At 43.2% G+C, this 18,754-nt stretch overlaps 1 protein-coding gene across 1 annotated transcript in view; it reads right to left on the minus strand.

Moving 5' to 3' along the window:
• Positions 1-10,983, minus strand: part of immp2l (inner mitochondrial membrane peptidase subunit 2) — a 187,319-nt gene extending 176,336 nt beyond the window's left edge. The window contains exon 1 of the mRNA XM_084018422.1: positions 10,957-10,983. The gene's annotated coding sequence lies outside the window, so the exon portion shown is untranslated. The remainder of the gene's footprint in view (positions 1-10,956) is intronic.
• Positions 10,984-18,754: the final 7,771 nt, after the last annotated feature.

Below are 18,754 nucleotides of genomic sequence, written 5' to 3' on the forward strand. Positions count from 1 at the left end.
CGCGTGCTTTTATGTCGGCAGTCAGAGAGGCTCGGGACGGCGAGGCCTCTTTACGTCTAAAAGCAGCTCCTCAGAGATCTGTCAGGAGTTCAACAAACCCTATTCCACAAACCATTTCCAATTTATTCAGATGAGGCAGATACAGAGGGCATAAATATCAAATTCAGTGAGCGGAGAGCCCCGGAGCAGACCTCGGGTCAGTAAATCAGCCGCTATCAAGCGGAGACGTTGGTGGTGTACTTTTGCAAAGATTGCTAGAATTGAATTTCTGGGTCTCTGGGCTGGAGTCCATCGCAGCCGGTGACTAATGTTGGCGCTCCAAAGCCTTTCCAGAACCGATAAATCCACAGGGGAGGATGCAGCAAAGGCAGCGGGGGGGACACTGATTACAGCCGGCCGCTGAGAGATTTCCCCCCCAAAACCCGCTGCTCTTCTGCCTCGCCAGCAGTTCTGGGCTTTGCAGGGGAAGCAGACAGGGAGCTGGATAAAAGCTCTGACCCACAAAGAAGTTTGATGGAGACTTGAGAGAGAGAGCGCTATGGCACAGATGAAGAGGACACCGCTGTGGTCAGGTTACTGTCTGTCTAATTCACATTTTAATTAAGGTACAGCTTCACACGAATTCAGTCGACTGTGGTATGAAGATGGTGGATACCTTATTTAGAAAAAGGGTCGCTGTCTGGGTCCATTCCTTTTGTTTGTGTATTTCCTGTCAGCTTTGCTTATTTGTGATTCACATGTCCTGTAATAGTAGGAGTAATAAAAATGTCAGCGTGTGGAGTCGACAGTAGAGAAGTAATGTGATGCTCCCAAGGAGAGAGGACAGTAGCTCCAATGATAACATCTGTAATATCTGACGTGTAATATAATAAACCGCTCTCTGTTTTTTCTAGTTGATCTTCATCTGGAGCTGCAGAGGACCGTATGATGCGTTCAGGTGACGAGGGATGGTTGGTAGAGAAGAAGTTTACGACAGGCAGGCATTGCAGATTTGATGCGTGAGAAATATTATGCATTGAAACATATAGCAATATGTAGATGTCACAAAGTACTGATATGAGTACTTATCAGTACTGTTGGATCCGTACAGTGAAAACGGCTCAGGATTATCACCACATTGATAATCGCTTATTAATGTCAGACAGCCTTGTCTTCTGCTGGAAACCCGTGACATAACCAGAGACGGCTTTATGACCATACATTCTCTAAAACATCTGCATCCATCCATCATCAACCAATTATCCTGTATTCAAGGTCGTGGGGGGCTGGAGCCGATCCCAGCTGACCTTAGGCGAAGGCAGGGGACATCCTGGACAGGTAACCAGTCTATCACAGGGCTGACATGTAGAGACAGACAGGTAACCGGTCTATCACAGGGCTGACATGTAGAGACAGACAGGTAACCGGTCTATCACAGGGCTGACATGTAGAGACAGACAGGTAACCGGTCTATCACAGGGCTGACATGTAGAGACAGACAGGTAACCAGTCTATCACAGGGCTGACATGTAGAGACAGACAGGTAACCAGTCTATCACAGGGCTGACATGTAGAGACAGACAGGTAACCAGTCTATCACAGGGCTGACATGTAGAGACAGACAGGTAACCAGTCTATCACAGGGAGACATGTAGAGACAGACAGGTAACCAGTCTATCACAGGGCTGACATGTAGAGACAGACAGGTAACCAGTCTATCACAGGGAGACATGTAGAGACAGACAGGTAACCAGTCTATCACAGGGAGACATGTAGAGACAGACAGGTCCATCCTGGATGTCTTTGGACTGTGGGAGGAAGCTGGAGAACCCACCCTTACACGGGGAGAATATGCAAACTCTCTGCACCGTGCAGCACCAAAACATCTGTATGTATGCAAAATAAAATAAATAATAAAAACATTATAAAAAAAGGATAAAAGATTATTTAACTGAGCCACATATACTTTATCATTCAGATACTGAAGCACATTTCATGTATGAACCCCTGATCTTTTTTTTGTTCCTGACGGATGAAAAGAAAAACTCATGAAAAGGAGAAAAGCTGGAAGCCAGTGGAGAAAATAGCAGTGGAAGTCGGGGACAGACGAGAAGCCGCCCACGTGTTGAGGAGGATGTAAAAGGCCAAGGCTCCAGGATGTTCAGTAAATGTCACAGCCTGACCAGGACTCAAAGTTCACCTCCACCTGCTACGGTGAGTACAAGGTGGCCCTGAACAGGACTGTCCCTGCTCATATCACGGAGACTTTTCCCAAAGATTACCCAGAATTACCAGCAGGACAGTCCATGCCGTTCAAGCTGCCGTGGAGATTTTACCACGATGGAAGCCGGCAGATCCCTCGACGACATCAGAGAACATGTGTTCATTGTGCATCTGTGACCGCCAAACAACTGAAGCTCTAATGACAGAATCCCATCAGCAATATGAAAGAGACGGCTTTTTCTTCCCCATTAGAAGACCCAGAGGAAGGCAACAGATTGATTTTTCAAGAGGTGTCTGCAGATCTGGAGGCTCGGTGTACGGGCTCAAACTCACGGAAATGAGGAAACAGTAGAGGGGACGGAGTGCAGCAAACAATACCAAGGAACAAAAAAACTGTAGACACTATATACAGATAAGACGCACGTCTGGTCTCATTCATGAAATGTTAGTAAACCTGTGAGGAGATTTGCACAGAAATCACCTCCGTACCAAAAACCTACTCCGGATTCATACACGCCGCATAAAACTTTTCCGACGCCGAGATGGAAGTTATTTTGGTTGAAGCGTGTTAAGTACTGCGGCTTAATGAACCAGACGATGTTATCTGTTGTTACTGTATCGCTTTAATCTGGTGCTCAGATACTCTAAAAAAACAACTTTGACAGGTACGGTGGTTGCGGAGCAACATACAAGGCAAACTTGCACTTTACAATAACGCTCCAAGCACTATATCAGTACATCACAAAGTGGAGCTCAGATGTTCTTGTCTTCTGTTAGTAGTGGTGTGCGCAGACCATTTTTAAGAAACCAAATTTTAACCTTTAAGGACCATACCATTTAAATTTGGACTTCTTAGCAGATTTCTGCATTCACAGAGGCATACCGTCATCGCGGAACCAGAGAGGCCGTGACGTAGAACACGTTTCCCGGACGGCTTTGTGACGTATTAAATAAGTGTCATAAATACAATGGCTCTAACCACACCAAAACAACAATGGAAGGTGAACTTTTGCTCGCCATGCACATCTACAGGACTCTGGCTGTGTTGTACATACAGCACATCATTGTACCATGTGACCACATCACAATGCCAAATTAATAAAGCGTGACCGTGACAACTGTGCCATCTTTTCAACTTCTTTTCAAATGCTTGTCCCCGCTACGGATGTCAGTGTGCACAAGGGACATAGCTACAGATGTCTTGTAGTGTACAAGAAAAGATTGTCCTGATGGTGGCGCTAGAGGTCAAGTGGTCAACATGTCATCAATAAAGCTGGTAGTCGTTTCTGGACCGACCACCTTACATCACCATCCGTGTGCCCCACCAACAACGGGTCGACTAAAAGTGCCCGCGGCGAGTGTGACATTAGCCGTGACTTTCAGGAGGTACTTGGAAGAAATAAGTCATTGGCTGGATAATCTCTTTAACCTCATCAGCGAGTATTTATTCATCGCCAGACCACCGAGCCTCGCAGTGCGACGCCAGCCATGACCGTGCTCGCCGAGCCAGAACTAAGGTGATTACTGGACGGGTGTCAGTGTTGACTATAAGCTTGGAGCATCCGGCCGCACTGCCGGGGGCCACAAATGGGATTTGTCTCTCATGCAGAACATCAGTCGTGGCTTTTTAGGCCACGGCAGCAGGGAGAGCATTACAAAAATCCCTGCTTCCACTCACCTTGGAGGCCTAACGGGCCATTTGGGCCACGGGCCATGCAGTCATCAGCTCAGGCAGCCACTCTGGGACACAAATACCGACTGAAAGTCAAAGAGAAAGAACCAGACTGAACGGCGTTCTCCCATGGCTGCTTCGGGGCGTTGCTACGGAGCAAATACAGGATGTCAAAATATATTTGTCAAGAGATGTGACAAAAAAAATAGCAACTGGTTGCACTTTAAATTCAATCCAAAAGAGACGCTAATCTGAGTCAGATCTTTTTTTGTAAATGGGGCTTGTTCTTCACCACCAGAGGTTCCTAGAGAACTGCGTCTTCCTCCGTCCCTGCTGACGCTATTTAACAGCCAAACATCACAGGACAGCGTGACTCTTCACTGCAGGTAACACACTACCACAAAAAGCTGCCATCTGGCTCATATCCACAATTTAACTTGCGCTCACATTTAGTGGACAACCAGTCGCAACATAATCAGCCCCTCCAGGAAGTTGCGATATTGCCATTGCAACAATTTCATACGAAAACCCCACTTTTCCGAAAATGTTGTAAAATAAGGTGGGAGCAGTAAGGACGAGATAGCATCACAACGTAAAACAATATCACTACTCAACCATCAGTTAAAGGACCATACCAGTGTAAGTAAAGGGGTGTCCACACCGGAAGAACTGCCCGACTCGCGTCGGTAAATGAAGTCGGGCTACTTAATATGGCCGACTCGAACAACGACATGGGCGGTTCACACCTACGGAATTACAGCCGACGCCATACGTTCCGCGCTTGCGCGAGATGTAATGTCTCCAAAACAACAGGCGGCGCTAATCTGTTTACCATCGTCACTTCCGGGCTTCCCTGATTCGCTAGTCAAGCTGCTAGCCTCCACCAATCAGAATGGTAAAAGAATGACCGACTCGAATGGCGGATTATACATTTGAATCGGCTGAAATGAACGCCGACATGGGCCGATTCGAGCGACCACACCAAGTAGACTCATGTCACGGACGCCGACTCTCTCAAAGACGCCGATTTTCGGTCCGGTGTGGACTCGCCTTTAAAGGCCTTGTCCATCGACACCATCGACCACCTAGCTTACATAAACCCCTCCCAGAATTGTGGGATTTTTGAGATTTCTTCGTTTATGTATTGTCCGTATTCAATGAAAGTTACAGAATGTACCTGAAAATGTTTGTCAAGGTTAGTTCACCTCGTCGTTAAAATCCTCCTTTGAGCTTTAGTTTGGAATTCAGTTCTTGTAAGGAACTATTTTTCCAGGTGTAATAACATTCAGCCCAACAGCTGTCTTGGCTCTGTTGTGATTCACAGCTCAGAGGGTGGAACCAAAGTATAAAGGATGATGATGATTGGCTGAAAGTTACACCTCGGGCCTGTGTGGATTTTAGGCTTGTACCAACATGGCTCAACAGTCACCATAAATGTAGGATTTTCAACCCGGTACATTTTCCTCATACTGGGATGTTGGAAAGTTGTTCTCTGACCAGTATCTTCTTTTCTACATTGAATTATGGATCGTAAACCAAACGTTTAGTGTATCTCATACAAGGTTGTTTATCTCTCCGTTTCCTGATTAAGTGGTCCAATCAGAGCCAGCCAGACGACTTTTGACCAATGGGATGCAGCCGAGTGTTCAGTGCGAGAGAGCATGCTTGTCATGGAGGTTGGCGTACGTTGAAATTAGACTGTCTTGAGCTTGATATTACCGGCTAGCAACAACAAGTGCATCCAGAACCTGCTTGGAGCTTTGGATGCAGACAGGATTTGATACCAATGCACACATTTGAATTGCTTTTATTGGAGTAATAGTACAATGCAGTGATTTTCACAAGGTTGAAGTACTTAAAAAACAGTCTCATAGAGTGTTTTTACACACCGTTTCAACATGAATAGAAGTGAACAGCAGTTGAAACAGGTGGACGGAGCTCTACCAAAGTATCGTAGGAATTACACTGCTATGGTTCTTTAAGTGGTTACAGCTCCAGTCTGATAGCTACTTGGTTCATTTACATGATGCAACATAATGCCTGGTGTTAGAACACAGTGTCTCTCTCTCTGTCGACGACGTCTCTGGCATCATATGCTTGTTGTTGCATTATACCTAACGATACATTTCATTTTCAATTAATCAATATGACGTTGGGAGACTCCCATCATGCAGTGCATTCAGTGTGCGAGGCAGCTGCCTATGGGGTCAGTTCAGTCTCATTAATAATGAATGCACAGAGAAGGATTCACAAATGTATTTTGTGATTTATATATAAATGACTCTCTTCTCACAAATACATTTCGTTTTAAATAAATGTAATATATATCCATAAATATATGAATTAAAAAAATATTTGCAATTTTCATAAAAAATGTATTTGTATGTTGTTACATTTATATACAAACTGTTAAACTTGAATTTACAAGACGCTTTTCATTTGTGAACTTGTTTGCATTTGTTTGTGGATTTTTGAGACTCTCCTGACGTGACTGGATTCACAAACGCATTTTTTTCAACAAGGAACTCTCTGTAGCCAATCAGATGCCTCCCTCGTTTTCAGCCAATCACATGACTGCATTCCCACGAGGGGTACCTCACCATGGCCAGAGCAAAGCTTTTTCTCTGCGCATTTTGCGCATTTGCGTTAGCTAACTAGTTAGCCATAATGCTTTTAGACAACAGATCATAAGCTAACTTAGCTAGCATAATATGATCCTACTAACATCAGAAAACATAACCGTATCGGCCATTTGCTTGCTAAAGCTTACCTGTTGTTAATGGCTGCAAAAATAAGTTACAAGCAAACCATAATAACTAATAGGTAAATTGCTTACTACATTGGTTTTAAAGTGCTGACTATAAGAGCTAGCTAACGTTAGCTAGCTAATGGATTTAGCTAGCTACAAACAAGCTAACGTTGGCTAGAGAGAGAATAAAATCACTTTTTAGAATACTTTTTGTTCTTATTTCTTTTACCGAAAAGCAACGCAAAATGCGCAGAGAAAAAGCTTTGCTCTGGCCATGGTGAGGTACCCCTCGTGGGAATGCAGTCATGTGATTGGCTGAAAACGAGAGAGGCATCTGATTGGCTACAGAGAGTTCCTTGTTGAAAAAATGCATTTGTGAATCCAGCCACGTCAGGAGAGCCTCAAAAATCCACAAATAAATACAGACCAGTTCACGAACAAATGCAAACAAGTTCACAAATGAAAAGCGTCTTTTAAATTCAAGTTTAACAGTTTGTATATAAATGTAACAACATACAAATACATTTTTGATGAAAATTGCAAATATTTTTTTAATTCATATATTTATAAATTTATATTATATTTATTTAAGGCAAGGCAAGGCAACTTTATTTGTATAGCACATTTCATACACAAGGCAGACTCAAAGTGCTTCACATCATAAAACAAAGTGAGAAGAAAAAAAAAAAAAAAGAAAAGAAAAATAGAAGAATTAAAAGAAAATAATAAAAATTTTAAAAATGCATTACAGAAAGAAAATAGAATAAAAACATATTTGCAATAATTAAAAACAGTGCAGACATTAAAAGATTTAGCAGAAAGCTATGGTGAACATAACAGTTTTCAGTCTAGTTTTAAAAGTTGTCAGAGTTGGGGCAAGTCTTACATCTTCAGGAAGTTTATTCCAGCCATTTGTTGCATAGTGACTAAATGATGCTCTCCCGTGATTGTTGTTTACTCTGGGAATCACTAACAGATTGGTCTCAGAAGATCTTAGTGGTCTAGAAGGCTTATGTAGTGGGAGCATATCAGTGATATACTTCGGTCCTAGACCATGTAGTGATTTATATGTGAGCAGGAGGATTTTGAAATCAATCCTCTGACATACAGGGAGCCAATGTAAGGATTTAAGAATTGGTGTAATGTGCTCACATTTTTTGGTCTTTGTAAGAACTCTAGCAGCAGCGTTATGAACAAGCTGTAGCTGCCTGACAGTTTTTTTCGGAAGACCTGCAAGGAGACCATTACAGTAGTCTAGCCTACTAGTAATAAAGGCATGTACAAGTTTTTCTAAGTCTTGAGCTGACATGAGCCCTCTAAGTCTTGCTACATTTTTTAGGTGATAGTAGGCTGATTTTGTTACTGATTTAACGTGACTGTCGAAATGTAAATCAGAATCCATAATAACCCCAAGATTTCTGGCTTTGTTTGAGGTTTTCAGGGACAGAGAGTGAAGGTGTTGAATTACTTTAAACCTTTCTTTTTTAGCACCAAAAACAATTATCTCAGTTTTGTCCTCATTTAGTTGTAGGAAGTTTTGGCACATCCAGTCTCTGACTTGCTCAATGCACTGGCACAGAAGACGAGGCTTTAAGGCATTAAAACGAAATGTATTTGTGAGAAGAGAGTCATTTATATATAAATCACAAAATACATTTGTGAATCCTTCTCTGTGCATTCATTATTAATGAGACTGAACTGACCCCATAGCTGCCTGACTTCACCTCTATAACACAAGTTACCTTTAGATTTACTCACAAAGCAAATTTGTTCAGAAGGCAGAAGCCTCACAAGTTTGTCATCCTGCGCCTTTTTGGTGAGGTTACTTAAAACACTCAAAAAATCTATTAGAAAATATATATTTTCGCAATCCCACAATCTCATTGAAAAACAATGCCTCAAAAAATGTAAACAGGCAGCTGAATGTTTTAAAAGCTGCTGTGAAATCAGGCATTTTAACCTATAACAATCCCCCAAAGAAACTCATCCTGGAGAGACTAAAAATAGTCACTTTTGTATCATGCCGCATGAAGACAGAATATTTTACCAACTAGATGATTAGTCAGCATCTTTGAAAACCAACATGACCAACACGAATGCTTGCTGCTGTGACTGGATACAGCCGGAGGTGAGGACCACCTGCAGAAACTTGGACAATTGGTGCAGTCGAATAGTCTTTTTTGCTTAGGTTCCTAACTGAAGAAGTGACCCGGAAGTAAACAAGTGGCCGCCATTATAAGAGCCGTTGGGTTTCTCTAAATGCAAAGGAAAGGAGCTCCAATGCTTCCTTGCAGAGCTCCTTTAGCATAGGATGCAACGGACCTTCCTATGCGATAGGAAAGGAGATTACGCCGACCCACGATTCTTTGCGAGAGCAACATTTAAAGTGCCGCACACCTCGGCCGTTCATGAATACAAACGATATGTGCATTTGCATATTTAACAATGACTTTGTGTGTGTGGACAGTGATAATAATTTAATTATAATTTATTTATTTCAATCATGTTACAATGTTTGACAAAAACGAAACTAAAACCACAAATGAAATGGAAATAAAGCAAACGGTCAAACAGGAAGGAGGAGCTGCTGGACCTGAAGCCGGTCAGTGGACCAGCTGTTTATAAAACCAACATGTGGAGAAGTGGACGATGCGCTTTTTGTAGTCCATTATTGTAGTTTCTCCAGCACAGACGCACGTCAATCGCAGGTGCCGATCATCAGCTGTCAATCATCAGCGGCCGCGTTATAATGACGTAGCTTAGTGAAAGTCCGGTCGGATTCTCTGAGCACCGCGGCCGTCTTTTCCTAAGTCCTTTTGAGTTCTCCTATCGCCTTTCCTTAACCCTGTGACGTTTTCCCCAGAGGTCAAGGAATAGGAGTTAGGACCTTATTTTTTGACTATTCGACTGCACCCATTGTTTACATTCATCCCCGTCTCCACACAGGAAGACTTGAGAAGCTTCCTGCTGTGATGCATTAACCACTGCGGCACCACGCTGCCCTCTGTGGTTGAAACAAGCCCTTTTCAAACATGGAATATGTTTGTTAAAGGCTCCATGTACCATCTAAATTAATTCTTCCATGAGATGTTCCATTACTGACCCACATGTGTTGATCTGAAGCTGCACAAGAGATGTGACCAAAAAAATAGCAAGTGGTTGCACTTTAAGATAAATCCATGGTCCATGCCTGCACTTATGGACTCATAGCTAGAAAATAAATGCCTTTCTTAGATGAAAAAAGCGGTCCAAAACTCAATCATGTCAGCAAGAATTAGTATTGAAATATACTTTAAACTACCAATTGTATGTATATGTGTTAGAGGTAAGATCTTAAGCCCGAGCCCGAGCCCGAGCCCGACCCGACCCGAAATTCGGGTCGGGTCGGGTATAAAATGTCAATCATTACGTTCGGGTCGGGTCGGGCCGGGCTTCTCTCTCGCTGACTTTTTTTTTTTTTTTTTTATATTCACATTTATTTGCATTATTCTATTTAAATGTCTATTATCCACCCCGTCATTGCTCTTCTTTGTCTCTCTGCGCGCTCTCTCTCTCTGCGCGCTCTCTCTCTCTCCCTCTCCCCGTCTCTCTCTCTGCGCTCTCTCTCTCTCTCTCTCTCTCTCTTAAAGTGCCGCGCTAGATTCTTAGGACGTACTCTGAGTCCTCACAAATAAAATATGAAATTTCGGGTTTGGTTCGGGCTCGGGCCTGCAAATCAAGTTAATTGCTCGGGTTCGGGCCGGGTCGGGCTTTAATCCCGCGGGCCTGGGTCGGGTCGGGCTGGATTTTTTAGGCCCGATCTTACCTCTAATATGTGTGTGTGTGTGTGTGTGTGTGTGTGTGTGTGTGTGTGTCTGTTCATCACTTCAATGCTGCAGAGTTGGAGCTAATTTTCATTCCTTCATATACTGCAGGTTGAAGTCATATATAATAATGCATGTACTTGAGTAAATGTACTTCAGTCAGTCATTCATTCACAGCAGCTCCAACAAACTTCTCCAAACAGACAGAACAGACTCTGAAGCAGTCACAGAAACAGGCCACCATTTCCACACTTCCATCTTAAATACGTTTATCCTCAAACCATCTCCGTGTTCCACCTTTAAACTGTTTAAACCGCTTCTGTCAGTCGCCCTGCTGCAGCGTTTGACCTGTGCGTGCTAACAGGCTAACAGCTAGCCACAGATGCTAACCGGCGGGTTAACTTTAAAGACAATGACGCGGACACAACAAGGCGTCGGTGCCGGCGGCTCGGTGAAACATGCAGGGGAGAAAACATGCAATGTGTCGTGACAAACTAAAGCCAAAGCTGCACATGCTAACACACACCTACCAGCAACGTGAGGTCCGTCTTCCTGTTGTTGTAATACGTCACGTGTCGCTCCCGGGTCCTAAAACCTGTCGCGTACTAAAACATATGTAGATATTAAAAACAAATGTCATTTTTGCAGTTATCAACCCAATCGTTTACACGTTTATTTTACTATTGCTTGTATTCAGATACTTTTTGACGCGAATTAAAGACTATATATTGTTTGGTAATTTTGTTTTTATATATATATATATATATATATATTCACATACAGCTTTCCCAACAATTAAATATATATATATATATATATATATATATATATATATATATATATATATATATATATATATATATTCACATACAGCTTTCCCAACAATTAAATAGAAGGAAATATTAACAAAATACATGATGATGGCTTAGAAAAAAAGTGTAATTTCAGTCAGACAACTCACGTTTAGAATGTTTATGTAGCAACAGGACATAGTTTGAGTTTGGCATCTAGACTCCGACGTCATCATCCTTATATGTGATTATATAGAGATGATGGGAAGTGATGATGACTAAATATCTTAAAGGAAAACACCACCGCATTTCCATACTGAACTATGTTCTGCTCTGATCTTAGACGAGGTGATACATACCTCCCTCTCCTCTGTGCGTGCACTCAATGGCTCTTGCGCGCACTCCGCGTAGCGCTAATTTGCTAGCATGTAGCTTGTCCTTAGGATCCAAAGGGGGGTGAAGTTAGAAGCGACCAAGCACTTCCACGTTGTCCCTATTTAAATACGGTTACGCGAGTAGTTACACGACCCAAGTTTGGTTACACAAAATGAAACATGCCAATTTTTCTAAGCGGATAACAAGGATAACTATATAGTATGGCGGAATAACAACTGGAAGCACTTCGACGTCGGCGCAGTAATATCATCACTCCGCTCCCCCTCTTACTTCCGTCAATAGAACCTACGTGACCTGCACGCCGTCGCCTGCACTACCTGTAGTAGTTTGTGCACAGTTGAGGAAGCATCAGGTTGTAGTAAGATAGTTTGTGAACAATCAAACATCATGGTTATAACGTGCATCGTACAGGGTTGTGAAAACAAGCAGAAGGTATATAGTCCCGTCATGTTTTGAGTGATGATATTACTGCGCCCACGTCGAAGTGTTTCCAGTTGTTATTCCGCCATACTATATAGCATGGGCGAGCGGTCATAATAAGCTATAAATGCAGTGCATGCCCAAGCCCTTCAATAAAAATAATTGAAAATATTAATCTGGCAGTGTGTTCAATTATACAATACCTTAGTTTTACTGTTTTGGTCTTAAATCCGTGCCTAATCTGTCCCGTTTTGCTTGCGAAAAGCTGGAAAGCTGACAGCTTGTTTCGCGCATGCGCACTGTGACACCGACTAGTACAGTTACTGCTAAAGGCTGTTTACTGTAGATGAGCATTTTGAATGGCAAAAAAGCTGTCAGTGAAGCAGCTTATCTGCCAACGCGCATGCGCAAAAATGACTTGTTTGAATTGTTCAGCGGGAAACTGTCAGTGGTTCATTCATTGTGTAGCCTGGTCAAAATGGCTGAAAATATTGATTATATTCAGGCTTTGCGTTCAGTGCCGTTTTCGCGGAGACCTTTTGAGGAAAAGAAAGCTATAATTTCAAGTGGACGGCCTACTCCTGAAGTAAATATCACAAAGACTGCAAAGAATTCCGTCCGTCACTTTCAAGCTAGCGCGTATGAGAAACATAAATGGCTAGCTAGCCGACCCCCCTCCCGTCAAACGATCCGGTCTGACAGCGACATATTGCCTGTTCATTCATGAAAACCATCTCGAAACACTCTCAGTCAAACAAGGTGGGGAATGAGAAATCTGCGGCGCTACTAGCCTAGTTCGTTTTAAAAACACACCGGCAGCAGCGCCTACTGATCTGAGACGTGTCACGTGAGTTACTGTAAATGCTGTGCGGAAAACCAGCTGTGGTCTGTGATTGAGGTGCAGACGGGTGAGTTTGGAGCTGACGAGAGGATCGCGCTGACGACCGTTTCGTTACATTTTTCTCATTGAAAAACTATATAACTGGCATTTAGATGATGTTCTCCATAAAAAAAATAAGTGAAATACTGTAATAACAATTCGGTTTTAGAAATCAACCGCTTATAGTGATCAAATGTACTCTGGACCAACGTGATCACTACAAGCTGTTTCCACTAACCATATTATATTTTTTATTAAAAAATATAATGCCCCCCCACGGGCGCGCATGGTATTGACACTTCAGCATGACCACAGTAAATGGTCACCGCTCGCCACTGCTATATAGTTATCCTTGTTATCCGCTTAGAAAAATTGGCATGTTTCATTTTGTGTAACCAAACTTGGGTCGTGTAACTACTCACGTAACCGTATTTAAATAGGGACAACGTGGAAGTGCTTGGTCGCTTCTAACGTCACCCCCCTTTGGATCCTAAGGAATATACTGGGACAAGCTACATGCTAGCAAATTAGCGCTGCGCGGAGTGCGCGCAAGAGCCATTGAGTGCACGCACAGAGGAGAGGGAGGTATGTATCACCTCGTCTAAGATCAGAGCAGAACATAGTTCAGTATGGAAATGCGGTGGTGTTTTCCTTTAACCAGGTGGATGCTGGGGAGGTGGAGGGTTAGCAACAAGCAGACAGCAATACTGGCGTGGCAGCAGAGGCACCGACAGCCGAAAGGGGGAGACGGGAAGTGTTGTAGCTTAAATAGAGCGCCAAATAGGGAGGATGTGAAGGAAGAATATTATTGGAGTATGAGGTTTCACATGAGTATGACGGTGCAGCTTGAGTTGTCTGCCTGAACTAGCTCGCAGGCTTCGCTCCATTAAGCACCACCTTTTTTAGTTTGAGTTTAGTTGGCCTAATAGAAGAAACTGCAGCTTCAGACACTTTGACATCTGCTCATTCAGTCCTGCTGGCTCCTGTTTGGTTACAGAAGAAAGAGGGAGCTCTTTGCAGGATCAATAATGATGACTGGGAAAAGATCTAATAAAATCACATTGGTCCAAGGTCTCTGTGAATCCTCTGCTTTATTAAACAGTGAAGTTTCATATTCAACAGAATAACACAAATTTCCTCAAATACTGATGGACAACTGAAGTGTCTCTGTGGTTCAGATCAAATACAGTAACCGTACAAACAGCTGCTGCCTGAGAGCAGAAGAGCAGGCCGAGATGAAGGAGAACTACAGCTCTCAACGGGAACTCGCACCAAGCCCACATTTAAGGCAGGCCAGGCTCTTTTCTGATAAGCAGCCAGGATTCTTCTTCTTCAGGGCTTAATTAAATCTGGACTGTAGCTGTCGTTATCAGAGCAGCAGCTCGCATCAGTCCACCGCTTTCCCTTCACAGTATTTGCTGAGGAACCACAAATCGGATGTTATAGAGTATTACTGATCGTCACGGAATCAATTGTTGGGGTCAAATACTCAATGTAGAATAATAATGTTAATTAAATGAATTTGTCTGGTACAAAGAGAGAAAAAAAAGAAACTACAAAGAGACACAAAACAACTACAATGAAATGCTAAAAAACTGCAAAAAGATAAAGATGTTTGCATTTTCTGGTATCATGGAAATGAAAGTATTGTGTTAAAATGAAGTTTGCACATGACAGCAGCAATGTTCACTCATAAGTTCCATGGAGATGACTTTGACTGAGATGTTCTGCTTTCATCTGATTCATCTGATTTCATCTTTCATCTGGTTGTCAGACTGTTGGATTCTTAAGTTCAGTCTCCTCCTCCTCGGCTGATTGAACCGACCATCACGACGGCTGTCGGGGTCCCCAGGTTTGTGTGCGTTCAGCCGGTCGTCCCACAGTGTTCTGATGATGCAGCTCCAACATCTCCGTCCAGTTCCTCAGGCTGCACCAACCTAATGCTCTTGAGATGAACACAAAGAAAACAAAAATAACTTGCATTTGTTTCGCCATCTGACTCTCATGAAGTTATCCATAATGAAACAATCAAGCAGGTATTTTCATACAAATACTTGGGTGTAATGATCAACCATCTGCTATGCTGGTAACACCATATTGAATCCATCTGCAAAACACAAAGCAAAGAGGGTTTTCTCGCCCGCCTCGGGTCTTTTGGGAGAGTATATTCTTCTTTTGTTTTTTACTCCTGTTTACTTCATTATCAGCGTGATTACAAGTGTTCTACAGGATTGTAATATTAACAAAAACTCAAAACTGCATCCTCCAATGGAAATGTGGTCAAGGAGTGTTGATCAACCACTTGAGAAACTCCATGAATCAGCCAATCCTGAACACTGAATATCTCAAATGAAATGTGGAGCTTAAACAATGTCTTGTTATTTATCTTCTTATTTGTATTCTTATTATTCCAACTGATGGAGCCATCACAACCCAACTGATCCCAAGATTTCATTCAGTGATGATTGGATTTGAATTAACATCTACAAGCAGATCAGCAGCGTCATCCTATTTGACATCACAATGCTAAATAAAAAGCATAAAATATGATATCTGGCTCCAATTTAATCATAACACGTAAGTTATCTCTTCTATTCTTTTTCTTGTCAATCACAGCTGGTTGCTATAGGTGACGGCTGCAACAGGAACAACAAAAGTGACGCAGACAGGAAATCCTCAGTCGACCAGACATCTCATTTTTCAGACCTGCATGTTGCTGGCTGCTCTGGACCCCCTACAGGGGTCTGGGCTCAGCCCCAAACATCCTCAAGTCAGACCCCTGATCCAGACTGCATCATTATGAGAACTTTAAGCTTCAGCTAGAGAAGGATTGCTCTCCGTCAACAACAAGTCCTTCAGTAGCAGATGAAGACATATTTAAACTCAACATTCCTACATTTCACTTTGGAGTTTTTCACAGCTCCTCCACTGTCTTACATCAAGTCTGTCCAGTGAAACAAGTGTCAGTCAGGTTTGATTATCTAACCCAGTTCTGTACATCCCAACCCTCTCTGATATATCTGTGAGTACATTAAGCACCAAAGTAGACAGCTCGCCTACCAGTGAGCTGCAGAAACCCTGCTGAACCCCCGCTTTTTTTTTCTGAATCCACCTCCTCCTCCGCCTGCCTGCTGCTGCTCTCCACTCAGGTCCAACACGGATGCTGCCGGCAATGCATTGTTGCATAGCAACCACCCGCTCAGCATCTACAGTGTTCCTCCTGTTTGGAGCCAGGGAACCGCGAAAGATGTGCTCTATGTCGCTATGTGGGCAGATTATGTGGGTTGAAACAGGTCAATGTGAGGGGCGCTGAGGCTCAGAGGTAGAGCCAATCGGAGGAGGGTTCGAATCCCGGCTCCTCCAGTCTACATGCCAAAGTATCCTTGCCAAGATACTGAACCCCCGATTGCCCTGATGCTGCACCATCGGTGTGTGAATGTGAATGAATGAGATCCTGATGTGCAGGCGACTCTTTGCCCTCAGTGAACCATGGATGTGTGTGTGAACGGGTAGAAGTGACTGAATGTAGTTAAGCGCCTTGAGTAGCTAGTTAGCTAGAAAGGTGCTTTATAACTGCAGGTTCATTTACCATTTACCATGTCAGCCGATCTCTCTCTGTCAGTCTCTTGGAACCACACACACACACACACACACACACACACACACACACACACACACACACACACACACACACACACACACACACACCTGTGATAGACTGGTTACCTGTCTGTCTCTACATGTCAGCCCTGTGATAGACTGGTTACCTGTCTGTCTCTACATGTCAGCCCTGTGATAGACTGGTTACCTGTCTGTCTCTACATGTTAGCCCTGTGATAGACTGGTTACCTGTCTGTCTCTACATGTCTCTCTGTGATAGACTGGTTACCTGTCTGTCTCTACATGTCAGCCCTGTGATAGACTGGTTACCTGTCTGTCTCTACATGATGATGTGATCAGCCAGTGGTCCAATAGACCACTTTGGAGTGGCGTCTATGTTTACATCACTGCAGTTGTGTGCACATTGTGTTACACAAGGTCCCATGGTGGTCCGCCAGAAGGGGCGGGACTTAACCTGTCTATGGTGTACATCATCTAAATATTCAGCCACGTCATTGAACATCTTTTAGATAACACAACACAGCCACTCGTCTGTCCAACCCTCACTCCCATTATCGAGTCACATGACACAATATCAATCAGAAAGTAAAGTCACTTGAGTGAGTTAAAGACTACAAGTTAGGGGCCCAGATAGCTCAGTGGCCCCCATGTAAGTCACTGCAGAGGTCCCGGGTTCGAATCCGACCGGTGGTAAAAAGAAGTCAGTTTACCAGACTGTAGCCCCTTGATTATATCTATTATATCTACTGCAGGCTAGAGTTGCATTGTGGGTAATGTAGGTGACAGTTTTTTTCTGTGACATGAAAAAAGATGATATTGAATTCTTTTTAAAAAATACATAGGGGTTAAATCACTGGAGTACTCCTCGAGTAGAAAGTTAGAGGGAAGAGGGCATTCACCATGCCTTCTATCATTTGTATTATAGTATATTATATTATATTATCCATCCATCCAGCCGATCCCAGCTGTCATTGGTGAAGGCAGGGTTCACCGGACAGGTAACCAGTCTATCACAGGGAGACATGTAGAGACAGACAGGTAACCAGTCTATCACAGGGAGACATGTAGAGACAGACAGGTAACCAGTCTATCACAGGGAGACATGTAGAGACAGACAGGTAACCAGTCTATCACAGGGAGACATGTAGAGACAGACAGGTAACCAGTCTATCACAGGGAGACATGTAGAGACAGACAGGTAACCAGTCTATCACAGGGAGACATGTAGAGACAGACAGGTAACCAGTCTATCACAGGGAGACATGTAGAGACAGACAGGTAACCAGTCTATCACAGGGAGACATGTAGAGACAGACAGGTAACCAGTCTATCACAGGGAGACATGTAGAGACAGACAACCATTCACACTTACATTCACACCTACGGGCAATTTAGAGTCACCAATTAACCTATCCCCATCCTGCATGTCTTTGGACTGTGGGAGGAAGCCGGAGAACCCGGAGAGAACCAACGCTTACACGGGGAGAACATGCAAACTCCACACAGAAGGAACCCAGGCCGGTCCGGCAATCGAACCCAGGAATCGAACCCAGGAATCGAACCCTGGAATCGAACCCAGGACCCTCTCGCTGTGAGGCGACAGTATTTTAACAACCAGAGTTTCAATATATGTAGCTCAAAACACGCTCCTGTTTATTAGAAAAATATGTAGTCATTAACCCACAACCCTCTGGAGCTACAGGGTGACCAAAAAAACAATCTTTGGGCCTGTTAGGGCCTATCAGAAATCCACATCTTATCCTGACTGCGCCTGTCTGCGGCTGCCTTCCCTCGCTTCTCTCTAGGGTTTAATTAGAGTCGCTCAGTTCTGTGTGAATAATGCAGCACTTGAACTCACCTGAGCGGGCTGCTGGAGCAGAACCAACAACCGCAGGAAGGCCGAGAGAGCACCGCCTCCAGGGGAGGAGAGAGAGAGAGAGAGGGTTGAAGAGATTTGAAGGGATGACTTCAGTGGATTAAAAGGGTTTCATGTCATTTTAATCAGAAGTGCTAATGCAACGATCCACTGTGTTTCCTCTCTTGATTTTTCATGATGTATTCTATGTTCCTTAATTAATTTATATTAACATTAATAATCACATAATTCTTTTAGCTATTTTTTGCGCTCATATAATTTTTTTTTTTTTTTTTTTACCAATGAATATTTTTGTACAGTGAAGGAAAAAGTACAAACATATTCTACTTCAGTAAAGGTAAGTA

This window comes from Eutrigla gurnardus (assembly GCF_963514095.1).
Source record: "Eutrigla gurnardus genome assembly, chromosome: 9".
NCBI classification, from domain to species: Eukaryota; Metazoa; Chordata; class Actinopteri; order Perciformes; family Triglidae; genus Eutrigla; species Eutrigla gurnardus.